At 41.2% G+C, this 16,566-nt stretch overlaps 1 long non-coding RNA gene across 1 annotated transcript; it reads right to left on the reverse strand.

The window, feature by feature from the left end:
• Nucleotides 1–7,578: 7,578 nt before the first annotated feature.
• On the reverse strand, nucleotides 7,579–10,148 carry LOC311431411. Its single transcript, XR_014689406.1, has 3 exons — nucleotides 9,921–10,148; nucleotides 9,363–9,451; nucleotides 7,579–8,129 (listed from the first exon to the last, which is right to left on the reverse strand). It is a non-coding gene; the product is annotated as an uncharacterized lncRNA (long non-coding RNA).
• Between the last annotated feature and the right edge of the window lie 6,418 nt (nucleotides 10,149–16,566).

Consider the following 16,566-nt stretch of genomic DNA (forward strand, 5'->3'; position numbering starts at 1 on the left):
AGTGATAGAGCTAACTCACTTTAGTACAGACATAAGAAATGAAAATAAAAGAAAGGTAGATGAGATCAACTGTTTTCTGAGCCGCCCTACACCAAACATCCTGAATGCTTTGCCTATTCGTGGTAGCAATTCCCATTACCACCTGGTGAACTGGTCTTTCTCTTGCCAGAAATGACTTTGTGCTGTTGACCCAATGTACCTATGCATGAAATCATGAATTGCAGAGGTATTCTGCCCTGCCAGGGACTATAGAAGTAAACACTATAAAATTATAAGCTTCTGCTGAGCTGCTATTCTCTATTGTCAAACAGCCTTGGACAGCCAAGATTCATTTGGTTCCCCAAGGAACTACTATTATGCCAGTATAAATTCATTTGACTTCAGTGAAGTTGCTCTTCACTTACACGGACAAGAGATCAGACTGGGCCAATTGTCTTTAGCAATGGTTTTCTTTGTTGCTGGATAGATAGCATATCCAAAGTTTTATTTAATAAAACCAGCGTGCCTAACATAAACCAGACGGACTAAGGTTTGTTGACAAAATGGATAGAGTATTTTCAAGGACACTGATTCATGGTCTTCCAATGAAAAATAACATTTAACAGATTTATTGTTGCAAAAGCAGCCGAGAACTGGGGGAAGTTCTATTTACCTAATGTTATTTTTATAATTTTAAAAGCCTGTTGCACGGTATCAGAATACATCAGGCAAAAAAAAAAAAAACTTTTGTATTTTACTGGTTTTTAAGATCACAGAATTGTGTAGGAAGGGAGGCCATTTCCTCCAACGCCCTGCTCCAAAGCAAGTTCAAGGTTGTATGGGCCATTTCTAGTTGGTCTTTGGATGTCTCCAAGTCTGGAGACTTCACAATTCTGGATGATGTACTCCTGTTCTTGACCACCCTTGTAGTGAATTTGTTTTTCCTGTATGCAACTGGCCTTCCCCTTTCTTCAGCTTGTGACTGTTGCCTCAACCATTTCTGAAAAATATAGATTAGCAAATATTGCCTTTGCTATCCACTGAAGAGAGAAGAAAGGAAGAGTCCTCCAAAGACAACGTGAGCTGAGGAGAAAGAAATCCTTGGGTTGCCTGTGAGAAGGAAGGTTTCAGCTCCAAGCAATTGTTTTGGCTGAGTTTACCTCTGTCCTAAAGCTAGGACAGCTGAGCTGCTGTGACTTCTTGCTGAAAGAATTTTCCTCAGGGAAGAGCAGAGGTGTTTAAGCTGGGAGGGAATCATGTTTCCATTTCAGTGGTATCTCTGTAGTTTTGTTCTGTCTTCAACAAACAAAGATACGAGATGAAGCAAAACTAAGGTTAAAATTTATTGTGGAAGAAAATTCTGGAAAAAAATCATTTTAGGTCAATCAGGAAAAAAATCCTCAAAAAAAAAAAAAAAAAGTTAGTTTCCATTGTTAGCTTTAGCTACGTTCTCAGACTGTGTACATTAAAATAAAATGGTACCAGTTCATCAGCAGTGCCATTTGGGGTCAAAAGATGGGGCAGGAGAGGTAATTGAAGTATCCTCCAATTTGTCACCAGATAAGGAGAAACAGCAGCTCTTCTCCCATCCTTTCTCCAGTTGACAAGGCTGAAGAACATTTTTTTCTCTTGATCAGTGATGCATCCTCTCCCCACTGTGCTCTGCCAGGCTCTTGGGGGCTGGGACTAGGCTTACTCATGGGGTTCTTCTTTTAGAGGTTCTCTAAGGATTCTCCTTTGAGGGAGTTGTACAGCTCTCTGCCTCTGCAAGCTGGGGCAGACCAGAAGAGGCTGGGAGGCCGTGGAGTACCCAGGCTATAGTGCACATCACATCACTTTGGCTTTGGCTGATGAGCCTGGCTATTGTCAGTGGCACCTCTGGCAATTAGTTTTAAGAAGGCAAAATGGGATCTTCCCACAGCAAAGGGCTTCATGAGCCACGTACTGTATGGGTTGTATTCTGATGCCAACTGCTAATATTACCCAAGCTGATTTTTGAAGCTAATATTGATTAGATCTCACTAGGTAAACAAACAAATGACATAGTACCTTTACAGTGAAAGCTTGATATTCTTCAGAAAGGCAGGGCGTTAGTATGCCTGTTGTTTTCCTCTTTTTGAATACGATCTCTGAGCACTGGCAACATTATCTGAATCTAATATCCAAGCAATTTTAGTAGTCGTGATACTCTAGTAGTTCCATCTATCTAGAAGACAGGCACTTCCAAGGACTCCATTTGGGTTGGCACAGATGCCTCTGTACAGAGCAAGCAGTGTGCAGATATGAAATGTTACATTAAAATATCCTTTCCCTGCTCTATTAAGGCAATTTCAGCCCTTGAATATCAAAGTTACATAAATGAGCAGAGCTCCAGGCCCTAGATGAACAGAAATTATTTCCACCATAAATAACACTGCACCTATCAGGGGACATGTGCATTCATACAGACAGGTACTTTGTAGCTGTCACCATTTTGTCTCTCCTTTGCAGTCCTGCTTGCCTTGCCTGGCACCACAGCCCATGAGAAACAACAGAAAGACCAGCAAATGCAAAAGGGTGGCTGCAATATTCGCAACAGCAAAGAAGTACAAAATATGTTCTACTTTCCTCAACATTAGTTCAGTCACTACTGGGTGTGTTTTAGTCCAATGGTCCCAATTCCTCCTCCTTTACCTCGCTCTTACACAGGCAGCTCTACTGATTTGGTGGATTGAAATTCCAAACTCCATCTGCTCAAACCTGCAGCAGAGGAGTGCAAGACACTGATAAAAGGAGAGGGTGAAATGCCTGCCATGTGGGAGTGCTACGTTTTGTGTCAACTTGATCAAAAGCAAACTCCTCCTCTAAAACATTTAATAATTATTAAAATACATTTTAATTACTTAGGAAGGGCTACAAAGGGCTTTGGAGAAACAAAAAACGTACAGAGAGAAGTGCCAGTTTTTAGAAGCACTTAGTGCTCTTGGAAACCCACGCGCTGCATGAATACTTTCAACACATATACATATAGATGTATTAATAGAGCTGGGAAAATTAGCATCTTTCCCACTCTGGGGTTCTCACTGTATCAGTTTCCTGAACTTTGCCTGCAAGGCACCCTGACATTATGGGGACAGCACTATGAACAGAGCAGGGGAGGCCCAGCAGGTGAGGGGTTTGCTCGGCTGTGCACCAGGGGAGCCTCGCTGTGGCAGAGCAGTGAGGCAGCTGTTGTGCTGAGCACAGAGCCACACAGCTGAGCTGAAGGCAGCAGAGAGCTGGCAGAGCAAAAGGGTGTGCTCAGGTAACTCACAGACCTGTCCTGATGTGTCCGAAGGAGCCTGGCTTTAAATTACTTGGGCATGCTGAGGATGGTGTTCTCTAAGGTCTGTGTGCTTTGCTGTACAGCTTGGGCGGTGTACTGCTGTCAGGGTAGATTTTATGGACTCGACCTTAATGTTAGATACTAAACCTCTCCTGGGAATGCTTCAGAAAGCAGAGCAGAAAGCCTGGCCCAAAGTATGCTGAAGAGGCAGCTGCATCAGCTCTTCCTACGTGAGAACTAGCAAGAAGACATGGCTAAACAGCCAGGCGTGCTGGAAATTTGAAAGAAGGTGAAAATTAATATAGGATATGGATCCACAGACAATCCCTTCTTACCCAGCAGCATGCTTTTTTGTTTGTTTTGCTAGAGCACTCTACTGACCAAAAATGGAAATCTGATTAGGTTAAAAGCCTTTGCAAATTCAGCTGACATTTCTGACATTTTTGGAGACGGGGAAAAAAAAAAAAGAATTGAAAGAAAAGTAGGAAAAGACTGAACATCTTCTATTATTATTATTAATAATAATAATTATAAAATGATGTTGGTTATTTTTTACTTAAGGAAACAAACACTGGAAAAGAAAAAGTTTTCATGACTGCTGTCCCAGCTGGGATTCTTGAAAGCGGCATTCCCTCTCTGCAGCCTTGCTTCTTTGATGACAATAAAAAAGCAACTTACATAAAAGAAGGCATCATCTCTAAACTGCTAACACATTCTGAAGTGGGTTGTATAACATTCCCTATAGTTAATATCAAAAGTGGGCTCATATTAGGTCAAATATGCATTCCCTGTTACTGTACTGAGCAATGCTTTCATCTGGGTATTTCAAGTGTTTTATAGGGAACGTTCTTGTAGAAAGTTTAAGCACATTTTGGAACAAATTTTAATTGTGCCCTATGTTAAAATATTGCTTTTTACCAGGTCACATGTACCAGAAATACTGGTGCTTACAAAGGGACAAAGAGCGACGTTGGCAGTGAGAGCAGTGGTTTAGAAAAAAGTTTAGTTCACAAGTTGATAAAAATGTCTGTTTATGAACAATTTCAGTTTCAGAAGTATTCCTGAATTCTCATCAAATCACACATTGAAATGTGAGCAGTAGCACTATGAAAGTCAAGGCATTTCTTTCATCATTTTTAAATACATCAGTTTGATTTTTTGTTCCCAAGGTATATAAAATTATTTTTAAATTTCCACCTCAAAATTGAAACAAAGCATTCAATTTGAGGTCGAACAAACTGTTTCTTCAACCTGGGCAAGCATTGTAGAGGCAGAGAGGAGGCTCCCTTTTGCACGACATAAAAATAAATTATTCATACAGTTTAAATACTACTTATCTATTATTTAGTGTAGCCCTGGTGTTTTGGTTTCACATTAGGCAGACAGCACAAAAGGGAGAAAAAAGAGCTGCATTTCTGTGAAGTGATCATATGGGTTCATCATGTTTGATATAATAATGAACAATATTTGTCTAATGACACGGTGTGCCACGGTCGGTAGAGGAGAGCCCAAGTAATTAAAAGTGCTACATGGGAAAACAGGAGAGCTTTGCATTTTAACCATGGAGAAGGAGCACTTTGGAGTTCGTGAGGCTGGTTGCTGCTCTCTGTTATTTCTGCTGCCAGTCGCAGGCAGCTCTGCTGACAGGTGCCATTGATTTTTCTAAAATGCCAGAAGGCTGACTGCTGACTGCCTCGCCTCTGCTCCTCCAGAAAATGCATGGCACAGTCCTGAGGAGGAAAGGAAACAGCAATCCAAAACACAGGGATTTGACATGTTCACTAAAGAGAAATTTCCCAAAAGCTTGCAGAAAGAGGGGGGTGCTTGTGGGGAAAACCTCAAAAAGATGAAAGCATAAACTGTCGGTATTCTAATTTCTACAGCGAGTCAAAAGAAAGAGAAATTTTAAGCAATAATCTGCTGAGATTTGTTTTTGTCTGATTTACAGATTGGAGAAAACAACCTGTATCCTTCTAAAAGCTCTGTTCCCCGTGGAAATACGTACCAATAGAAGGGGAGCCGATCCCCAGATTCCCTGCCTATATGTGACTTTAATCCACAGTTGCTTTATTATCTCCCTCGCTTCTTCCACAGTTGAATTCAGCTCTCCACAATTACTTTCATGCCAGGAAGCCAGGCATATTCAGAATAGAAATGCCTCGTTACATATTTTATGAGGGTCCTTAACCACATGCGTGGAAAATGTTTATTTTATAAGTGCGGAATTGTCCCCTGGGGATGTTTTGCTTCACAAATGAGCCTAATGAGCATTAGAGGAGCAGTTTTCTTCAGGAAAGTGGTAGATTTTTTCTTCCTTTAATTTTTTAATTACAGCCCTCAACCTGAAGGACTGGCACGAAACCCTGAGCAGAGCAGAGTCACATGCAGCACACCTTTCCCACCAGCACCCCCACGGCACATACCCGCTGCACACCACAGGGGTGGTGTGGGGTGAGTGCTGGGATGCTCGGTGTCAGCACAGACCTTGATGCTGCCTGCAGCATCCCCCATCCCCTCTGCTCTTTGCCAGGGATTGTGCAGGTGTAGGGACATCAGCAGACATCCCCTGACATGAGCCCCATGCTCTGGTGTGGGGCATGTGGCAAAGGAGGGGTGTTGTGGCTCTTTGAATGCATCCCGGCACCCTGAGGAAGGGAATGGATGTATTGTCCATGCCACACAGCTCAAGGTTTTCTCACCAGGCATGGTTATGAGCACAGATGGGAAAAGGTAAAACGGCAAAATGTGTACTTAAGGCTATGCTTCCTAGAGGAAACCCACCTCAGCTGGCTGGCAGGCTGTGCCCACTGCCAAAGGTGGTGATTGGTCCTCCCCTGCCCAGGAGCAAAGGAAACCTTCCTTTTCCCTCTCTATTTGCCTTCATTTTGTTCCTTCTGATTGAACACAGGAACATTGTCTTATTTTACCATAGAGGATTATGTCATTTTCTTTCCTCCTCCTCCTCCTACTCAAGATTATTTGATTAACATGCCTATAGTACACTATAGCTTTTCCTGATGATTAACATGCCTATAGTATATTATAAATAGTTTTTCTTGGTGATACAGAAAGCTGATGAGCACCCAAAGGACAGCTGTCTCTCTCTCCTCAGAGAAAGTGGCACTTGCAGTGGTGAGGTGGGGAGCATCACTACCAAATCCCCAAAAGCAGTCTGGCTCCTTTGGCCAGGCACTGCCTGTCTCTTCAAACAGAAACCTCAGAGCAAACCTCATGCCATAGCTCTGAAAAAAACACAATAGCTTTCTCTCGATGCTCCCATTCATGCTGTGAGTGTTTTGGCACAGGCCATGTCACTTGTTTGTTTAGCTTGGGGGAAGTTGGTTAAAACTCTAAGGAAATGGCAACTACCACTGGACTGTCTTACATAACTCCAGGGTCTCTGTATATATATATATGTATATATATTATATATATGTATATAATACATATATGTAATATATATATTATTTTTCCCCCAGATAAAGTTTCTGTAAGCAACTAAGACTCATTGGACTTAATAAAAAACCAATTCTCTTAATTTATCTCACTTTTTTTTTTGTCCTTTTATTGAGAGTCACTGTAGCTTACAGTGGGTTTTCCTCATTGATAGGTTTCATTACACAGATTTTTAGATGATTATACCAATCTCTGTACCTATTGTTTTTAATGAAAATGGGTATTTTTAAACATCTACTGAAATAGCTGCTATTACCGAACGCTCAAGGCAAAATTGAAGAAAAAATATTGTTTTGAAGACTGTTCTTGATTTTTATGTTTGATTTACTGTGCTAGAAATGTACCAACTAAACTCAATGTGTAACAAATGGAGGCCCCAAAAGCTTTGGTCATGTACACGTACATCTGTGTGTATCTCTGCTTTATACACACGCAGAGCCAGGATCACATGCAGCTGTGGCTGATGCTCTACTTGTGTAACTGACTTGATTTTTTTATGCTAGGGATGTGGAACTGCTGAGACAAAAGAGGACAGAAGTGAGTTTGCTCAGATGGGGACTGGAGGCCTGGCTTTCAAAGTAATGAAGCTCTTCTGCCAGTAAGAGCATGGAAAAGCAGCCCATGCCAGGAGGTAAGGATATGTGCACTGCACTAACAATCATCAGATTTTTGCCATGTAAGCCCATAAAAAGGCGTTTTGAAAATGGAAAGCTGGATCCAAACACAATTGCAATTTTTGCTGGTGCCTTGAGAGTCCTTTATACGGTGTATTTTTGAAAATAGCTCATTTTATCCTAGTTGGAGAGTGCGTTGCCCTGTGCTGACTTTGCTCAGTGCTCTTTGCAGAATGGATGTCTTTTTGTTTGGCAGTGGCTGGGAATACAGAACACACAGAATGGTTTAAATCGTGCCAGCTGCTAGCAATACCACGGTAATGTGAGTGCAGCTTACACCTGCAGAAGAAAAAAGCCCCAGTGTTTCAAAGTGTTCCTATTTTCTTTTGTACTTCTGTCCCATTCCCTTTTGTGAATAAAGCATCATTTATTAGATGTCATAGACGAACTGGAAAAAAAGTCTGATTTCTGGCAGAAAAAAATGTGGTTTCCCAAGCTAAATAAACCTGGCTGAAGTCTACAGAAGAGTGCTTGGTGGGTCACAGATCCTCTGTGCAGATCCCATATCCAGAGAGGCAGTTTATGTTGTGTCCATACTATTTTCCTAGCATTTTTCTTCTTAACTAATACCGACTGGGAGCATGTGTTTTCCTTGAGAAAAAATGGACTTTACTTTTCATAACATGCTCCTTTCTTTGCTAGGAGGCAGTTGCTGGCAACACTTCAATCACTTTTTACCGTGCTGTCCTTTGGCATGTAGGTCCTGCTGGGCCCCTCTGTTGGTGAAGAAGGTACCTCTTTAATATCAGAGACATCATATTTGAAATAATACAGGCTATTAGGCATTAGGAATGAAGAGGAGGCAGTTTTTTAAAGAACATTTGTTCCCCGTCTCAGAGGTAATTTTTTCTTATAGGTGAAAATCCTTACAAAAAGGGCCATATATTAACAGTTCTATGTCTTAAGTGCCTGTTATCTTATTTCTAAGACCTCCCCTGCTGTGAAGCAGTTAATTTTGACATTGTCAAAGAGGTGACAACCCCTTTGAGCAATGAAAGACTTGATTCAGTGAAGCAATGGCATTACTTCGCTGCATAGCACCAAAGTGTGAATCTCAGGGTAAGACACATTTAACACAGCAGGAGCTCTTGATGGGATATTGGTTGGAAAAAGTGTTTGCATTGTCTAGAGAAGAAAAGGATTTGGGGGAAAAAAAAAAAAAAAAAGTGAGGAGCATTAGGCAGTCAGGATTGCCTGTTACCTTCTGACCCCCTAGGTACTGTTTCTCCTGAGACCCGCAGTGACAGTATAAGCGCAGGATCTTAAAAACATTTTCATGCCATCTCTGATTTTCTTCTTATAATGCTAAAATCACTAAAATTTTACAAACCTGTTTTGCTCACCATTTGTTTTCATTTTTACCAAATCTCCATCATTTTGTGACTTAAGAGTGTGGCAAATGCACACTGTTAGTCTGTTAGCTGTAGAGAGGACTGTTTTGAGAAGACTTATGAAAATACCTTTCAAAGTCTGAAGGTTTGAAAGAGGCTAGTTCTCTCCTTGTTAATGAGATAAACAGTTTTCTACCTTGCCATCTAATGTATTCCTACTGTTTTTTTTCTCTTCCCCCCCCCCCCTTTTTTTTTCCACTTGTACTAGTGTTTCTCAAGGGATGGATACTCCCTTCCTCAAAGCTGACCCAGCCTTTCATCATCCTGCAGGCATCCATCCCTTCAGAATGAAGCAGCAGAACAGGAGCCCAAAGTCAGCGTTGAGAACTGTGACTCTTCTTTTAACTCTGGTCTGAATTTCACTTGCCTGATCACCACAAACTGGTACACTTTCCTGACAGGGGAGAGGTGGCTAGGGAGTCTTGGAGGAACAACAGCAAAGAACGTTGTGAACTCTGTGTTAACACCTTCTGTCTCCACCTTCTGTCTCTGTTTCTTAACATAGGCTGTGACTTACAATAGAAAATAAGCAAAATAAACCTTAAGACTCCATCTTACCTTCATCAAGTCATCCACAGCATTCATGCTCAGCAAAGTCAATACAGAAACAAGCATCAGTGACAACATGTAAAGGATAGATGAGGTGTCTGTGAGGAAGAGAGAAAAAAGAAAATAGACAAGAGGAGCAGGGGCAGCCAGAACTGATGAGAAGTTTCAGTTCAGTTGCCTGGATCCCGGGCATGTGACATCTATACACCTGGTTACACCCCTCATCTTCTATAGTAGGTCCTGGCTGACCTACCTGCTCCTGTTGCTTTATTTCTGAGTCTGTTCCATCACATCCTGGTGTTATTAAAGGCTCCAACCAGGTGCACAAGGCTATGCACAGGAACAGAAGTGAGGACAAGTACACACATACTGATAACAGCAGCTTCCCACATTTCTTCTTCCATAATCTGATCGTTACAGAAGTAATCGGAGGGTGTAGTACTCTCCATTTTGTAGATTCTTGCCAGTTTTGCAGACTGACACCATGTGGTACTATTGAAATTTCAAAAGATTTCCAGAGCTTTGCAAAGTTTCCCATCTGACAGGGAATACCTAAGCACTAGCTACCTGTAGGGTCCCAGGCAGTGAGAACAGAAAAAGACCTGCTAAAGATATGTTGCCTGACTGTCAACAGAGGACGTCTAAATACTACAGTCCTTGGATATCCTCTGCAGGACAGGAGATGCCCTGGTGCAAGGATCAGGCTGTGGAGGATCAGCAGCATGGAGGCAACTGGAAGAGAAGGACCTGTTGGGGTAACAAAGGCTCTGCAGGGAGTTTCCCCTGGCATCAGCTGCATTAATCCAACCACAGGTGATGCAGAGAGACCTTATTACCACAAAGAGCTTGTAAGCATATGCGTGGAAATGAATCCAGCTCCTTTCCCCTGGTACAGAGCACAAGGGCAGTCTGGGGCTCCCCCAAGTCTCACAAGGTTTTGGCTCTTGTCCTTCCCACTGCTCTGCAGTTCTGGTGGTCTCTTCCAAGGCAAGAAAAATAATGACTGATTGAACATTTTGCTCTTTTTAGCCCATAAACACCTGAGTTCAATGAGTGGGAGTTATCCACTCTTTTGAGATTTCAGGTCTAAAAAGGAAGACAGAGAAAACACTTTGAAGGTGAACAATCCCCGGAGGGACTGGGTCTCTCTGACCTCTTCCCTTTGCTGATCCTGCTGGCACACAATTTTATAGAAAGGCACAAATGTGCTGGACAGAACAGAAGCTGCGTTTTCCAAACTTTCTCTGATGCTGGAGTTTTAGCTTAGCTTCTAGCTTTGGGCAGAGAGCAAGGACAGCCAGCTAGCAGCTAGGCAGGAAAGAGAAAAAGAGTGAGTCTCCAGGGATTACTTGCAACTGCAGACAGTTTTTCTTTCCCACCCTCTATTTCACCTCTCAGATACAAATGCAAGGAGGCAGCAGGTCACAGCAGCTTCTCAGCACATTAAGAAATCACAAGTACTTGGTTAACTCTGAGCTTCTCATACATGTGGGGATTTTGTGTCACATATGGGATCATGTGAAACGAGAGGGGTGAGTGCATTTTGTCCCATTTCCCCCTGCTCTGTAAGAAGCAGAAAGGCAGGCATGCCACTACAGTGATCATAGAATTAAGATAAAAAATGACACGGAACATAATTTTGCACTCAGTTGCAAATAAAAGTGGTTTGGCCCTTTCAATGCAAAATATGGTTCTAGCGAGTGTTGTGTTCAATAGTCATGTGCGTTCAGAAAAACAGTGAATCTGGCTCCAAAAGCTCAGTATTCTGTGAATGCCAATCAAGTGGTGGAAAGCAAGTGGCTTCATTTTATGGAGTTGTAGGTGACCTCGCCCCTGTGAACAAACTGCATCAGAGCTGTGTGCATTGTCCATCTCTGGCATGTATTTGAAAGAGAAAATGCCATTTCCAGGTGAATAGGAGAAGCCAGCAGAATTATACTCACATCCCAAATGTGTTCACAGGATTCCCCATAGGGGGCTATAAGTGCCAGGATAACAACCACAGTAGACGACAGAAATTGCCACGCTGGAGCACTGGCATGTGTGTCCCTAGACACAATCCAACTTCTCAAGTTTTCATCTGTAGACTGAGCAGAAACATCTAGGAAATAAGCAAACAAATGAACAAAACAATCTTTTTCACTGGCATTGTGCTTGCTTTCTGTATTGTCCCTGTGTTAAGGGATGTATTTTAGGGCAAAAACAAAGCTGAGAGTAGCTGTGGCTACTGCCCTGGGCTCTCTGCCCTGGGTGCATGGGGTCCGGCTGGTATATGGGCTTCTGAACTGGGAGAGCTCAGAGAAGGTACAGTTGGATCTCACTGGAGGAGATGGGAGGAATAAAGCTGATTTACAACTGGGGGCAACCCACACAACAACGTGACAGGACGAATCTTCCCCACAACACTGAGATACAAGAGATTTAAGCGTTGTGTGAAGCAGATTCACACACCATATTGACAACACACTGTAAGGATTAACAAAGGATCCAATCCATTCCTGGGTTTGTGGGCATGCATTGATACATGTATGCAGTTATTGTTGTTACAACCATTTTGAGCGTTGTTATTATTTTGTTCTTAAATTGGAAAACCGCATCCTCTGAGTTGGTGATGCTGAGCTTCTGGTGACCCTCAGCCCTGGCACACTGAAGACTTTTGCAGAAAAAGCAGATCTTTAAACAAAAGTCAGGGTCAATGATAGAGCATAATAACCTGCTTTTTGTATTGTGTTTCCCTGACAAGCTGTTCCGTGCCTTCAGAAGCATTCTCCTGGCTGTATCTGCTTTGTAAGTCTTCGCCTTCATTTCATTTTTCAGCCATTGTATTTAAACACTTTGGAGTTGGTCCCACATGGCGCTAGGCACTGCAACATGCTCAGCTAGTAAATGGCAAAGCACTTGAGTTCAATTCCAGGCAAAAGCAATGAGATTTCAGGCTGTTAGGGCATTTTGGCTCTTCGATATGTATTTCATAAAAAGCTGCACAGATTTGATTTCCTTTCCATTATTCATGTGCGCTAGAGACATGCTGCCTGTGGAAGCTTATAGGACAAAACTGTTCCCCCCCGATGTGCACAGCATAGGAAGAGTCCCCGGAGTGACAGAGGAATATGCAAGTAAAGGCTTGGCACTAACTTCAATTTTCTTTGTTTGTTCACACTAGAATAAATTGTGGTGGGCTAAGATGCTTTGGTGTTCTAAACAACAGTTTTAGGGCATCTTGGTAGAACTACAAATTCTTTTTATTTTCATTTATATATGCATTATATTATATTTAAATATTATATAAATAAACAAAATATAAAATTGTATATAAACATTCATATACTATATACGTATACACGACATTTATTTATTTATTTATCTATCTATCTATCTATTGTTTGTTTGTTTGTTTCTCCGTAGAGACACAGATCTCCTTTACCTGGGCAACAAGGAAGCCAAAGATATTTCTGTCCAGACAAGACAACTGAAAGGAGTGAAAAACACACGTTACTATGCTAGTTTCACAAATGTGAATGACAGTGGCCTGACAATGGGTGTGTAGTCACCTAAAGTAGCAGCAGCTCTTGGGGTTACATTTGAGACATGTCCTCACAAGGCTTGCATGGGTTATTTTGACTCTCATGGGCGCCATAGTCACCTGGGACTGCTTCCTGAACATTAGGAAGAACTTCAGGAGAAGATTTTGCAAGCCCCATTATCAATGAGGATTATCAAGGTGTCTTTCTTGCCACCTCTTTCCCTGTCTTTTTGCACAGACAAGAAACATTTTCTCTTCAGGACACCTGGAGTTTATACATTAAGGAGGCAAAGAAGAGCTATGAAATAAAGCTGAGTGTGGTGATTCCTACAACAATCACTGACAATGTGGAAAGGGGGCTTTAGAGTACAGTGAACCACAGTTGTTTCAATGCATGGCAAGGCATCCATTTTCTCTTGCACAGCACATGGAGTCTGTCCCTAGCTACCTACAAGAGTGTTACTGTCCCTCTGGGACATGGGTTTGCCAGATCATTTGTAGTTCAGAATAATATCTCTAAATTATGTTGCTTAAACATGGAGTAAATAGTTGAAATTTGTTACATAATATTTAAATTTCCATAAATCTCAGTTCACCAAATTCTCATTTCCTGCAGTTACCTGCAGCCCACTTCACTTGCAAAGTAATTCACATTCAGCAACATACTTGCAAAGTATTCGTATTTAGCAGGTCTGAAATCCAGGCCACTGTTAATTAGAAGTCAATCAATGAGCCTAAGATTAAGTGTTCAGTTCAGTTTATTAATATACAAAAGACAAACCTCTCCCTTGAAACCCCCTGGTTGATGTCCAAATGTATCCTGTTCCACCCTTCTATATGCGGTTACAAATTGTAGCCCTTTTCTGACTAGGGATCTGTACAAAGGGAAAGTTCAACTGTAAAGCATTCCTTTTTCAATATGAAAGTAAATGCGACAAGAGGAGTTATCTTTTGCCACAGTTCTGGGAAAAGAAAATTTTCCTTGACTAATTTGAGCTTGGGCATCTTCACATCCCAATGAAGAATGATACGCTCTCATATATGTATTACATTTTGTACAGATATGACTATGAGACTAAGTACATAAACTACTAAAAGTAATTTAGAAAGTATCGTTAGCAAGCCAGTAGGAGCTGTCAACAAGATCTTGTCCAAGTTACACGCAGATAAATCTCCAGCTTCTTCTCAGCTTCTGGACCTCAAAACAATGTACCAAGTAATTTATTTGTCATTATTTCCAACAACTTTATCTGCTCAATGCATTATCATGACTTATTTCACTGTGAAACACTTGTATAAAGAAACATCAGGTCTTAGTTTTGCTTGTTAAAGCTTTCATTAGCAACAAAAAATATGTTTTTATACATTGCTTATAATGTGACCAAATTCTGTTCTCTGATGTGCATGTGAAATTACAGATGCCACTATTTACTCTGTTCTGGCTTTACCTTCTGCCACAGTGAAAATTTGTATTTCCTAAGCCAGTCCAGCTCTCCTCCTTCAGTAAATGCTTAGTATTTTTAAGTTGTGACACTTGAGTCACACAGCCATCTAGACCAGGCACTCAGCTCATGAGGAAAACTGAGGAGATTCAAAGATGTAGGCCTCACAAAGCCAGTAGGCTCTGTGTCTGTCCCAGAGATGACCTTGGCCTGTTATTTTAATCTTGGATGTTGAAGATTTCAACATATTTGGTGAAATTTGTTGATCTTTTTATTATCTGAGTCAGAAACACTTATTCATTCATTCATACAAATTCCCCAAATACCAAGTCAGGGGAGAGGACCAAAAGATTTTAATAACTATAGCTACATGACATCCTCTACTGTTGCAATGGCTGGTCAAAATCTATGAAAAGCATAAAAACAACAAAGACTGAATGTAAATCCTGCCATTTTCAAAAGCAACTGAAGCTTTTGTTGAGAAAAAAGCTTTAGCAAGCTGAGGTGTGGAAACAATGCCACAGCTTCATCTAGAACAATTTGTAGTACCTGTAACAAAAGCAAATACATTTCTCATCAGATTAATCTACAAGAGTGGCAAGGCCTGGAAGCATTGTTCACATTAAAAGAAAATTACATTAGGGACCACTCAAGCAAATTAGAGATGCATATGCTCAAGTCATCTTCCAAGAATGCTGAAAGAGCTGGCTAATGTCAACCCGAGACCTCTCTCTATCCTCTTTGAAAGGACATGATGTTCGGGAGAGGGTTCTGATGAGGAGGAAAAGGCAAATGCTACATCTATTTTCAAGAAGGGCCAGAGGAGGGTCAGGGTATCTATAGACTTAACCCCAGGTTAACCTCTGGCTGTGGAGAGATATATCCAGGCACAGGACAGACAAGAAAGTGATCAGGAATATCCAACATTGATTTATTAAGGACAAATCATCTCTGACCAGCCTGATTTTCTTGTTGGCTCTGTGGATGAGGGAAGAGCAGTGGATGATATATACCTCAAACTTTACAAGATTTTTGACACAGTTTCCCAAAATATCCAAGCCAAACTGGTGAAGTAAGGCCTGGATAAATGAATGGTTAATTGGGTGGAAAACTGGTAGGACTCTCAGATTCAACGAGTGGTGTTCAGCTAGACTTGATGTCCACCCAACAGCCAGTGACTGGTGGCATCCATCAGGGACTGCAGTCACATTTCTTACTCAGGTCATGGGCACTGCAATCAGTACTTTACAAATCCTCACATTTACTGTGGGCTTATATATATATATATATATATGTACACACACAAAACATTTTACATAACAATTTTTTTATAAATCAATAATTTCACACTTGATTGAGAGATTTCCCCAAACCAACAGCCTTTCATCACTTCTCTGTGCTGAAATTTCTCTTATTGCACAAACAAAAAACAGGGTGGAAACAGCTAGTTACTGACAAGTATTTATTGCCTGTTCATAATATCTGAAATTACTGCCACGTTCTCATGCATAAAATGAGTCAGCACTGTTTTGACACTCTCATAAATATAAAGTATTATTTCTTGACCATGCTAAGCAGGGACAGGATGTATCCTGAGTGCTCAGCTAGTAATCTGATAAAGGGGAAGAATGTCTTTGTGTTCCTTGCTTATTCCCTCCTTGTTCTTTATTCCCAGGGGGGCAAGTGGTTATGATTCATAGTAAGCCATGGTAAAGCTACAATTCCTAGACAAGAGATCATTACTGTTAGCTGGTGAATACAAGATGAAATTGTCTCTGAAGACAAGAAACTGCTGAGGTTTCTGCCTCCACAGTTTTGCTGTGGTATTTTTGCTAATAGCTACACTTAACTTTTTTGAAGAAGGAAAAATATTTGCAGGTATCTGTAACTTTTTCACCTCTCATTCCAGTGTTTGTATCAAGTGCTTTATAAACTGCTACTGAAAGCACATTAAACAAGAAGATCCATCCTCTGAAGTAATAATTTCTTTTTGCTTGAGTACCAATGGCAACTTCTAAGCCTTACTCCCTGCACAAATACCTTATTCTCTGTACCACATTCATTTGATCAGGGACCTGAAAAAGTGCAGGAAATCTGCTGAATGCATCAAGGCAAAATTAGTGAGATATTTCAATTTTGCTGATGAATTCACAGGAAGGTCCTTATGGCTGGCTCACTATCCAGTTAGTTTTCAGCTGCATAACCATTTTCTTAGAGTAAGGCCAACGCAACACTGAGCAGGCTGCTT

Source organism: Aythya ferina (genome assembly GCF_964211825.1).
Source record: "Aythya ferina genome assembly, chromosome: 2".
NCBI classification, from domain to species: Eukaryota; Metazoa; Chordata; class Aves; order Anseriformes; family Anatidae; genus Aythya; species Aythya ferina.